This window comes from Schistocerca nitens, chromosome 12 (genome assembly GCF_023898315.1).
Source record: "Schistocerca nitens isolate TAMUIC-IGC-003100 chromosome 12, iqSchNite1.1, whole genome shotgun sequence".
In the NCBI taxonomy this organism is placed as follows: domain Eukaryota; kingdom Metazoa; phylum Arthropoda; class Insecta; order Orthoptera; family Acrididae; genus Schistocerca; species Schistocerca nitens.
Window position 1 is genome coordinate 2,800,712 of NC_064625.1, and position 11,361 is coordinate 2,812,072.

Here is an 11,361-nt window from a genome sequence, read left to right on the forward strand (position 1 = left end):
CCGTGGCATACGGAGCTCCATCGCAGTCTTTAACACTGGTAGCATGCCGCGACAGTGTGGACGTGAACCGTATGTGCAGTTGACGGACTTTGAGCGAGGGCATATAGTGGGCATGCGGGAGGCCGGGTGGACGTACCGCCGAATTGCTCAACACGTGGGGCGTGAGGTCTCCACAGTACATCGATGTTGTCGCCAGTGGTCGGCGGAAGGTGCACGTGCCCGTCGACCTGGGACCGGACCGCAGCGATGCACGGATGCACGCCAAGACCGTAGGATCCTACGCAGTGCCGTAGGGGACCGCACCGCCACTTCCCAGCAAATTAGGGACACTGTTGCTCCTGGGGTATCGGCGAGGACCATTCGCAACCGTCTCCATGAAGCTGGGCTATGGTCCCGCACACCGTTAGGCCGTCTTCCGCTCACGCCCCAACATCGTGCAGCCCGCCTCCAGTGGTGTCGCGACAGGCGTGAATGGAGGGACGAATGGAGACGTGTCGTCTTCAGCGATGAGAGTCGCTTCTGCCTTGGTGCCAATGATGGTCGTATGCGTGTTTGGCGCCGTGCAGGTGAGCGCCACAATCAGGACTGCATACGACCGAGGCACACAGGGCCAACACCCGGCATCATGGTGTGGGGAGCGATCTCCTACACTGGCCGTACACCACTGGTGATCGTCGAGGGGACACTGAATAGTGCACGGTACATCCAAACTGTCATCGAACCCATCGTTCTACCATTCCTAGACCGGCAAGGGAACTTGCTGTTCCACAGGACAATGCACGTCCGCATGTATCCTGTGCCACCCAACGTGCTCTAGAAGGTGTAAGTCAACTACCCTGGCCAGCAACATCTCCGGATCTGTCCCCCATTGAGCATGTTTGGGACTGGATGAAGCGTCGTCTCACGCGGTCTGCACGTCCAGCACGAACGCTGGTCCAACTGAGGCGCCAGGTGGAAATGGCATGGCAAGCCGTTCCACAGGACTACATCCAGCATCTCTACGATCGTCTCCATGGGAGAATAGCAGCCTGCATTGCTGCGAAAGGTGGATATACACTGTACTAGTGCCGACATTGTGCATGCTCTGTTGCCTGTGTCTATGTGCCTGTGGTTCTGTCAGTGTGATCATGTGATGTATCTGACCCCAGGAATGTGTCAATAAAGTTTCCCCTTCCTGGGACAATGAATTCACGGTGTTCTTATTTCAATTTCCAGGAGTGTATTTATCTCGACCTCAGCTCACTCCCGAAGGAGGGTACTCCGGCTGCAGTGTATTGCTCACGGTTTGTCGAACTTCGTGATCGACTTGCCGGTCACACCTTTATTTACACCGATGGCTCCAAAACTGACGATGGTGTCGGCTGTGCCTTTGTCGTCGGGGCCGCCACCTTTAAATACCGGCTCCTCGACCAATGTTCCAGCTTTACGGCCGAGCATTTTGCTCTCCATTAGGCCATTCAGTATGCCCGCCGCCACCGCCATTCATCGTATGTACTCTGCTCTGACTCACTCAGTGCTCTTCAGAGCCTCGGAGCTCCCTATCCAGTCCATCCCTTGGTTCAACGGATACAGCAGTCCCTCCATTCTTTCGCTGATAATCGTTCTCCTGTCAGCTTTCTGTGGGTTCCCGGACATGTAGGAGTGCCCGGGAATGAGGCTGCGGATGCTGCAGCCAAGACTGCAGTCCTCCTGCCTCGGCCAGCCTCCCATTGTGTCCCGTCATCTGACGTTCGTGGGGTTGTTTGTAAGAGGCTTGTGTCGTTGTGGTGGGATGCTTGGTCATCCCTCCAAGGAAACAAGCTCCGGGCAGTAAAACCGCTCCCAACTGCTTGGACAACCTCTTCCCGACCATCTCGGCGAGAGGAGGTCCTTCTGACCAGGTTGCGGATTGGGCATTGCCGGTTTAGCCACCGCTACCTGCCCTCCGGTGACCCAGCCCCGCAGTGCCCTTGTGGTCAGGCATTAACAGTGCGCCATGTTTTATTGTCGTGTCCCCGCTTTAGTCAATCTCGTGTTGTCCTGTCCCTGCCATCTACTTTACCGGATATTTTAGCTGATGACGCTCGAGTAGCTGCTCGTGTTCTGCGTTTTATAACTTTGACTGGCTTGTCCAAAGACATCTAACCTTTTTAATTATTTTATCTACATCTTTGTCAGGTCTTTCTGGTGTCCCCCCCTCCCCTTGAGTTTTACTAGATTCCATTTGCTCTAACAACAGTGACTGGGCGCTAATGACATCTGTAGTTGAGCACCCTTAAACCCCACCAAAAAAAAAAAAAAAAGTCACAGGACTAAAATTGTTTGCGATCGGTTTGAAAAACACTCTGGACAATTGGAGTGAATCGTTCGGTGACCGATATTGCCCTATACGAAAATCCCGTCGAACATTTGTGGGGCGCAATCGAGAGGTGAGCTCCTGCGTAAAATCCTGCACTGGCAACATTTTTGCAATTGTGGACGGCTGTTGTAGCGGGACTTTGAATTTCGCCCCGCTATTTTTGGAGAACAAGACCTGGACGCAGCACGAGAGAAGACGTGTTAACGTGGTAAAGAATGAACTCTTATCTACGCCATTTCCCCCTGTTAATCACATTTTGTTATTCTCTGTTCTCTTTCAAATAATTTTTGTAGTGGAAATTGGTTTGACTTTTGCTCAGAAACGCCACAAGTACCACCCCAACGATAGCTTTTCCGAATCACGAAGTCCGACAACTTTACTGTAATACGAAGTCCGACTTGCATTTCATTCTTTCCCCTTTTCACTGTCATTAACGATTTAAAAAACCCCTTTTTATTCACGAGTTCTTCCCACATTTTTAACCTTTTCTTTTCATCTCTTTTTATTTTTTATTAACCACCACACTGTGGAGACAGCCCGGCTCAGGATTTCCGCAGGAAACTTCCGACGACTCGAGTCTGTGCGGCGTCGAGTTGCCGAACTGTGCCAGCCGGCAGGAAGTCCGAGGCATCCTGTGACTTTCGTCACCTAATTTTAGATATGTTATGAAAGGAAAAAAGTGGTCATTGTGAGTGAGAAACTGCACAAGAAGGTGGAAGAGAGGAGAAGCTTGACTCTTAAAATGTACAAGTACCGATTCGTATTGGACCTCGTGCGATGGGACACTGTAATGAGAAAACGTGGAAGTAAAACGACACTGACTAAACAGTGTGCTGAGATAGCCAGCATATACAAGTCACTTGAAGCACCTGTTCTGTGCAGTAACTTGCTGAACTCTTTAATGTCTCCCCTCTTGAAATCACTTTTTACCAGAAGTAATTGGCTTCTTCAAGATTCCACATTCTTGGTGAATTTCTTAAACATATTATTTAGTTAGAATTATTTTACTTTGGCATTTATTTATTCCAGATTATTTAATTTGGGTGACTCCATTGCTCTGAACACAGGCCTGCCGATAGCCGGGACTGGGTCAGGGGGAGGTCGTGCGATTCGGTTATGTTAAATATCGTTTGATGCAGTTTAAACATACTGGTGACACAATTCGGGAAAAATTCCAGATATACATTATCCGTGATTCCCCTAACTTGCCGCTTTCCCAGTTTATTTACTGTCGCGCTATGCACATAAATCTGGTTCACAGAACCCTTCGGAATGGTTAGTTACGTGTTCCGTAGATCATCTGAATGATTCTTTTATCAAAATGGTGTGGAATTAATCAGTTTACAGAATATGTACACATGATTAGTGTTCACAAATTAATGAAACATTATTTTTTTTGTCCTACTCGTAAAAATGAGATTTCCATTTTGTTTTAGTGACTGTCATTTTTTAAGTAGAAATTCGTCAATGGAGTAGGAGGAGTTGTCCAGGAAAAATAGTTTTAAGTTAGATTTAAAACTTGCTTTGCCACCTATCGTATATTTTATGTTATTGGGTAAATGATCAGAGATTTTTTTTGCTATATATTGAACTCCTTTCTGAGTCACTGACAGCTTTAGTAATTGGTAATAGAGATCATTTTTCCTCGAGTGTTGTAGGTATGAACATCACAATTCTTAAATTGTGATGGATTATTTCTGATGAATTTCATTAGCAAATAAATGTATTTTGAAGACTTAGTTAAAATGTCAAAGTCCTTGAAGAGGTATCTTTGTGAATTCTGTGGGTAAACACTAGAAAAATGTAAATGCAATGAAAAATCTGTGAAAGAGCTAGAGAAAATAAAAAACAAATAGGTTACTGTTTGCCTGAGAGAATTCAGCGTTGATTGTTAGTAATCCTTTAATGTGAGCAGAAGCAGAAACTTGTTCTGAGCAAAAATATAAACTAACTGCATCTGATGTAGGTATTTTGCCACTTGACAAATGAAAGGTAACTGAACAAAAGTCTGATTCTGATGGAATCAAAGAGATCCTGGGCAATTGCCATATCCTTTTAATAAATGTGCTTAAGTCAGAATTGTTAGAAAGGGCATTTCAGATATTGACTTTTGAACAGTTCAACACTTTGTAAAGAAACAAAGTAGAAAATTTGCCAAATGCTCCAACAACAAATCTGAAGAGAAAAGAGATTTCTTAGTGTGAAGGGGGCACCGATGGCCCTTGTAGTCTGGTCCCTTCACTCCCACAGACAGACCTTAGTGTGAAGTGACAAACAAAAAAAAACTCTTCTATTGGCCGTGCTTATTATTTCAGAAATTTCAGAATGATCCCAAAAAGCCTATTACATATAGGATAGCTAAACTGGATGAAGGATATGACTGCACAAAGACCCCTTGCTGATCACAAGAACTGCTGCATAAAAATAATTATTTAGCATGGAGGTGTTACGGTCAAAGCCTAGTATGTAGCAGTGTACATTCCACGATCTAGAAACTTTAGTAGAAAGAAAGAGACTTTTTTTACGTAAGCTCTTAAAAAGATTTCTAGATATTACCATCTTTTAGCCTCATGAAACATCAAAGACAGATAATGTTGACTTCTCAGGTTTAATTGAGTCGCTGGCTAAATGTGACCCCTTTTTAACAGAATGTACTATCAATGTTGAAAGCTGTCAAGATAAGCACGAAAGAGAGTTCACCATTTATCTTGCATAACAGTGTGAGGTTTAATCTTTGTGTGAGAGTAAAATAGTAAAGAAAATATTTTAAAAAGACAAGAAGCTCTGTTTTTTAGTATTTTTTAAGTATAGTTTTTTTACATTAAGGAAAATAAATGGGAAATTCATGAGAGGTTTCTGAAATACTTTCATTTGCAGAAAAGACAGGTGATGCATTTATCAGAGGTATATTTAACAAGCACGAAATTGAGTTACAGCACTGTTGTGGTCGGTGCTTTGATAATGACTCAATTATGGCTGTGAAAATAAAATGTGTGCAGGAAAAAATCAGACACATTTCTATACTCTGGCAACATTTTCTCCTTTAGCAGCTTGTACTCTCACCCTAGTAGGATTATGTGCTGCAACACATAATGTAATAGTAGGTAAATTCCTCACGTGTCTGAATCAGCTGCACAATTTCTTCAGTGCAAGCTCAGAGAGGTGGGAAAAGTTATTAAAATACACTGGTGGTCGATCTCATTGTGGGCTGCCTGTAACGGGATGGGGGTGTGAAAATTGAGGCAGAAAAGTTATCAGATGTAATAGAAGCTTTAAAATACACACAATGTCAGTGCATTTTGTCTCGTGATGGGATAGCAGAACTAAATGGACTGATCAGTTATTTCTCTAAGTTTGAAATACTGATTATCTCGAATGTTTGGAGAGACATTTTAGACCATATAAATGAAATAAATTTGAGTCTCCAGTCAAATATTGAACTGAAAAATATTAAAGCTCTTACAGCCACAATAAACAAGGATGTAAGAGCTCTTTGGCCTGAATTCTTAAGCACAGCCAAAAAAATGGGTACTGAGATCAGAACTGAGGCACTTTTTGCAAAAAAGAAGCTTTTCTTTGACGAATCTGACTGTGCAGTAGAGCACCTGCTCATTCCCACACGGAACTGAAGAACAGCAGTTTCAAAATGAGGTTTTTGTCGTAATCATAGACTAGATTGTTTCTCAGATCGGTTCCGGGTCTGATGAAACGAGCAACATTTGAATCTATTCTCCGATATAAATACAACATTGGATGATGGCGATACAATTAAGAAATTAATTGGAACTTATCCTGTCGATACGAGTGATAATCTTATCGAGAAGTATATATGTGTAAGTCAGCGAGTGAAGCTACTTTTCCAGATTTCATTAAGACAACAGAAACCAAATAGAATTTATAAACTGAGATTCAACTTTGCATTGCACTCGAGATTTTTGTGGCCCTACTAGTGACTATTGTTCAGGTGTGAGGATTTAATAAATTGGCATTAATCAAAAACCATTTAAGATCGACTTTAAGCCAATTGAAACTTAATCGTCCAGCACTGTTATCAACGGAGCACAAACTTTCTTCTAAAATGAGTTCTGTCATGTAATAGGTAACTTCATCAGCTGCAAGAATACAAGATTCAACGATTCATAAGCTGTTGACAGTTGACGCTGACATTCCAATATGCTGCAAAGGTCTGCCACCGAATGTTCGGTGTGTCTCTTTTAGTAGCTATTATTATTGTTATTGTTATCATTTTACATACTAATTTTGTATCTATTCAAATGCGGTTCATTCAATGAACAAATGAAGAATCAGTATTTACCATCGTATTAGATGAAAACAGTCTCGGTTGCAGTTTTAGTTTTTTTATCAACTCTGCGTTTCACCTTATTTACGTATCTTCGGGCTCCTGTGAACGTGTACGCACTGTGCAGGTCTCGGAGCCACTAATGTCCGTCTAGACAGTATTTACCGAGGTTAACGAAGGCGATGTAAACGACGGTGCCTTTTAACTACACTGTCTAAAGAATTGTCCTAAGAAATACCAAATTGAGATCAGCCTGGACATGCCTAAATAAGGTGAAAAACGTAGTTGATAAATAAAAAAACTAAAATTGCAACCGAGACTGTTTTCAGCTAATACTATTAAACACTGGTTTGCTGATTCGTGCCACATATGGATTGGAAAAATTTCTATAGTATTTAAGATCATTAACTCCTATGGTCTGAGAAGGCTTGGAGGCCCTGAAATATTTGCCGAATATCTCCGTGCCAGTTTTGTCGGGTAATGGAGAGTGGGCTGCTAACGTCAAAATACCTTTTTGTCACTACCTGCATCTTGACTTGAAAATATCTCTCTCTCTCTCTCTCTCTCTCTCTCTCTCTCTCTCTTCCCATCTCCCTCTGCCTCACCCCCTCCCTCCCTCTCCAAACTGGCACGTGGTTAGTTATACCTCGTATCGTTGACTACTTCTTCTTTTTCGTGTACTGCCGAGTGTTGAAAATTCTTCTCTGTCTGCTTGACAAGTGTACTCCAAATACTGTAGCAGGAATCAGTCACTGTTCACTGCAGACTCTTCTACTAACGTTTTCACGCACTGTCACAGCCGTCTTCTCTTGTGGAGGCCGCACAGAGAAAACATTCAGAATGCCGAGCGTGGCCAAATGCCACGTCTGGTGGCAACACAGTCCCCTTTGCCATTCAGTTAATGTGCACGTATGGGGACAGTTAATGTGCACGTATGGGGAAACCCCGAGCTCGACACACATGTCCCACCTTCTGAACCACAATAAGTAAATTTTCTTCAGCAATCGAATCGTTATTTGTCACGGCTTGTACAGATGTGATTCACCTGACGCGAAGACAGTTAGGGGAAGGTATTGTGAGTTTCTGTTCACTGGAAGTCTTCTGCAACAGTCTGACGGTGCACGTCGTGGTGTTTCGAAAGAGGCAGTAGAGTACACCGAACGAGTGTTTCCCAGAAAATCTTGTAAGTCAATTCGGCAGGCATCTGGGCAGCTTAATTTGCCCCGAGCAACACTACATTGTGTAGTACATCGCCACGCAAACTCTGCGACTTCTGATGCCAAACGACAAATCGTGCCGGCAACAGTTTACTAAAGGTATGCCGCAGTGTATTGACGTGAATGCCAGCTTTCTCAAAAGATGTTTATTCTCAGATGAGGCAACTTGTCACGTATCGGGGAGAAGCGATTGGCACAGCGTTCAGATTTTGGACACGCTACTGTCGAATGTGTTGGCGGTAGCCCCGAACTGAACGTGTGACGCACGACAGGATTGTCGGACCGTTCTCCTTTGCAGACGACAGGTGAGCGAGTGTCTGTATCTGGACACGTCGGAGCAGTTCGTACGTCCTCAGATACGAGACTCGCGACCCCCCACCGTCTCTCGACGAGACGGAGCTCTACGCCACCGGTCGCCAGCTGCTCTCGAGTTCCCGGATACGAAATCTCGAGTCACCGGCTCAGATGTCGAGGACCCGTCGCCTGGCCGTCACGTTCCCCCGACGTCACCCGTCGGATTGCTTCTCGTAGGGCCGTGGTATGCAATGGACAATGTTCCTACAGAACACACTACGAAGAATGTGGCAAGAAATTTAATACAGACTCTGTATTCTTCGTACTGCAAGTGGTTCATCTGTAAAGGTGCACTGACAATTATGAAATAATTCTTTGAGATGCTGTAACATATGATGGATTTTTATCATCATATCTACTCTAGTCCCCCCCCCCCCCGACTCCCCCCATGTGTTTTAAAGGGACACCCTAGATTATTAATGTCTCTGTGAACAGAAGCAAATTATTTGGAGCTGCTTATTATTTCTACAATGTAACTTTCCGAAATATCATAACTCGATGGCATGCTACATTTTGTTTGTTATTCTCTCGAATTATTAATTGTCTTTTTATCAATATACTCCTCTTCATTCAAATTATGTTTTATGAAATTTGGCAAAAGATCAGAAAAGGAGTAAAGGTAGCAACTCTGAATAGTTGAGGCACTTAAATAGTTCATGCGCGCGCGCGCACACACACACACACACACACACACACACACACACACACACACACACACACACACACACGCTTGTACGCTGCTCCAGTGTCTCAGCTGGCTACCTTGTACTGGCACTGCAACTTGACTAGTGTGAGGGGGTAGAGTGGGTGAGGGGAGGAGAAACGAGGTTGTAGCGGGACTTTGAATTTCACGGCGCTACACTCGTTCCCTCAGATAAAAAAACATCCCGTCGCAGCGGTATGAGCGCTCGACGGCAGAGAAACTACTAAAATTGTAACTCTCTTTTTTTTCTATTCGTTTCTTATTGTCTCTTGATAGCCGAAGCTTAAGGCAGACGTGATCTGATGAAGACGTTAAAAAAAAACTTATTAGCTACTCTTGATCTGATTTTAATGTGTAGACATATTGTGGAAGTTATTAAGAAATTTCGAGGATGGAAGTAGCAAAGTAAATTAAATTGCATACAGTATCAAGATGATTTTAATTGGTATAAATTAGTGATTCCTGGACGATTGCAAGATTTCGGAGCAGACTTTTCACGCAGAAATGAAAGAGATTTTGAAGACCTGGACGCCGCACGAAAGAAGACAAGTTTACCTGGTAAAGGATGAACTCTTATCTACGTCATTTCCCCCTGTCAGTTACATTTTGCTATTCTCTGTTCTTTTTCAATACTTTTTGTAGTGGAAATTGGTTTAACTTTTGCTCAAAAACGCCACAAGGACCACCCCAACAATAGCTTTTCTGTAATACGAAGTCCGATTTGCTTTTCATTCTTTCCCTTTTTTTTCACGGTCATTAACGATTTAAAAAAAAAAACATTTTCACTTACGATTTCTTCCACATTTTCAACCTTTTACTTTTCTTTTCTTCTCATTTTCTTTTTTTTTTTATTAACCACTACAAGGTGGTGAGCCGGTGGGGGGGGGGTCGGTGGAGGGTGGCGCGTGCTCCGACAGTGTGGCTGGCACCTATGAGCTCGTTCTAAGAGGGAAGGGGGAGTTGTGCACGGTGCGCGATGATGTGGGTTGAGAGGAACAGACAGGACAGAGGGAAAGGGAGATTGCAGGGAAGGCGGTGTGGTGCAGGACGAGCGAAGTGTCACGGAGCAGGCGGGAGGTAAGTGTGTGGCGGGGGGCTAGGAGAGGGTGAGGCCGGGAGGATCGAGTGACCGGGGGACGTACTGTGAAGACAACTCCGACCTTACGCGAGCAGCCGGTGTCGGGAGTGGAGGACATTTCGGACGGTACGGGCCACTCGTACGAGTAGACGGCCCGTCGCCTGCCTCGCCCGTGTAAAATGCGGCAGAGCTCGGCACGACCACTTTCGAGGTGGCCTCGCCGGTGACGAGAGAGGATAAGACTGGAGGGAGAGGCACCGAGTGGTTTCATCGGACAGGTCCTGCACCTGGGTCTTCCACAGAAAGTAGAGGTCACGGGTGGATGTGGATAGACTGGGACGTGTCGTAGATTGAACGGGCACTGGAATACCACTTCGGTAGGGGTGGGAAGTATTGTAAGATGCCTCCCATTTCTGCGCACGACGACAAATCTTCGAAGCCCTGCAAAGGATAGTCGTAAGCTGTTCCGGACTGGGTGGTGGTGGTGGTGGTGGTGGTGGTGGGGTGCTTTTATGCTGCCAATTCCTAGGGGTGGGCAGATGATTAGCGAAGCGAGTGGAAATGGTGTGTCACCTCTCGTTTGGAGGGGTGTGGGATCGGGGTAATGATGTGCGTGTGAGCTCCAGTGTTCTGGGTGAGGGACTACTTGTTCCTGCAGGTGGGCGATTGCACTGTGTGGGAATGACTTTTTGGTGTGGAAGGAAAGACAGCACTCTTCTGTTATGAAAGCAGACATAGAGTTTGGTGTGGAAGAAACAAATGATATACGTACAGTGATGCGGCTCTGGACGATCTGAGCTCAAATGAGGCAGCTAAAGCCTCTGTGGGACTAAAGTTTCTGATTAGCTGTAGTGATTGACACCACTCCAGGGGAGCGAAGTACCAGGTGATTACCGAGCGAGGTGGTGCAGTGGTTAGCACACTGGACTCGCATTCGGGAGGACGACGGTTCAATCCCGTCTCCGGCCATCCTGATTTAGGTTTTCCGTGATTTCCCTAAATCGTTTCAGGCAAATGCCGGGATGGTTCCTTTGAAAGGGCACGGCCGATTTCCTTCCCTAACCCGAGCTTGCGCTCCGTCTCTAATGACCCCGTTGTCGACGGGACGTTAAACACTAACCACCACCACCTACCAGGTGATTATAATTAAACTGACTCTGTTCCGAGTGGTGCAGCACGGGCTGTGTACATCACAGGTTGCTGAAACATCCTAGGTATATTCGTTAATCAGTGCGCTCACCGAGAATGCTGAAAAAAAGACAACTTTCTGCCATTAGGTGAAAATATGGCACTGTAGCACCCAGACTGTAAAATGTTACCCGTTTTGATATCGCTACGTCGTCTGCCGCCTAGCGACACGTGTCTGTTTTT

The 11,361-nt window shown here is 44.9% G+C and overlaps 1 non-coding gene across 1 annotated transcript; it reads left to right on the forward strand.

Annotated features, from left to right (window-relative positions):
* Nucleotides 1-10,886: 10,886 nt before the first annotated feature.
* Nucleotides 10,887-10,959, forward strand: Trnaa-cgc (transfer RNA alanine (anticodon CGC)). The gene has a single exon. It is a non-coding gene; the product is annotated as a tRNA-Ala (tRNA).
* The last annotated feature ends 402 nt before the right edge of the window (nt 10,960-11,361 follow it).